Consider the following 1,286-nt stretch of genomic DNA (forward strand, 5'->3'; position numbering starts at 1 on the left):
GAACTGGAGCGGTAGCGGGACGATTTGTTTGTTTATTTGGAAAGCGGGAGCCAGGTGAAACTGTTGCCGGGCTTGGATTGGTTAGGATGGGAGCCAATGGGAGGGTCCGGAAGAAGGCGGCCCTGCATTCATTAGATGGGGGGGCGGAGGGGAGTTTGAGGGGTGAGGGGGTGTGGCTTGGGTTCCGTCGTGGGCTCCTCTCAGGCGGTAAACAACCCTCTTCAAGTAGCTGTTAATGGTAGCGATAAACTCTTGCAAATTCCAGAACTAGCTGCGGTAACCCGGAGACCAAACTGGGCGTCCTCTCTTTTTCTCCCGGTCCCTCACATAAATTCTCTATTTCTGTCACTGTCTGGTCCACTCCCACCCGCCGCGCGCTGATGGCCGAGCGTCCTGAGAGAGAGTGTCGGCACCCCCTGAAAACGTTTTAACGACTCAGGCCCTCAGACCTGCAGCTCATCGCGCTGCCGGCACTCCCAAACCCGCGCCATCCCTAACAAAAGCCCGCGAGTCTAAGGCAAGCGAATAACAGTGATGCCTTCAAAATGAGCATAATTTTTTCTCAGAGTACATTCCAAGTCCATGAAACACAGGTTTGCAAAAGATGGTGTTTCTGGCTTTTTGATTAATGGTGCCTATGAAGGCACCAATTTAGGGCCTGAGAAGTATACAGCCATGTTGAAATTTCGTATTCGAAATTCACCAGTGTTGAGCTGTCGTGATATTTCCTCGTGGGAGATGCTTTGAAAGTCTCCTTTAAAGATCTCAAAAAATTAAGTTGCCCTTTCCTTGAGAGAGACCGAAAAAACTTGAGGAAAAGAAAAGCTCGTACCTAGAACAAAGGACCATACCGAATACGTATCCTAGAATATATTTCATATTCCTCGCGTCGAGAAGAGAATTTCAGTCTACAGTTTGACACTACAAAAATAAGAACTACTGCCTCTCTTGTGTCTGGAAAATCAGCTGGAGTGTAAGTGCAGCCTCCTGAAATTCTCTGTCTCTGACTCTGTCTCCGGTCTCTCTCACAGTTCATCTTTTACTAAGATTTTAGCTTTCTGTGGGCGGAGATGGGTCGAAATTACATTTAAGTGTCCAAGGAGTGACCGCATTTGCAAAGGTAGATTTGGGGGGTGGGGTGGGCTGTGGAAGGAGACATATGGTATTTCATATGTTTAAATGAATGAAATATCAGTTCACCCTTGCCCTAGGGTAGATGCTGCAAAGGGTATTATTTATAAAATTTAACAGTAAACTAGGCAGTGTATGCATCACAAAAGTAGACC

The sequence above is a fragment of the Choloepus didactylus genome, chromosome X (assembly GCF_015220235.1).
Source record: "Choloepus didactylus isolate mChoDid1 chromosome X, mChoDid1.pri, whole genome shotgun sequence".
Taxonomy (NCBI): domain Eukaryota; kingdom Metazoa; phylum Chordata; class Mammalia; order Pilosa; family Megalonychidae; genus Choloepus; species Choloepus didactylus.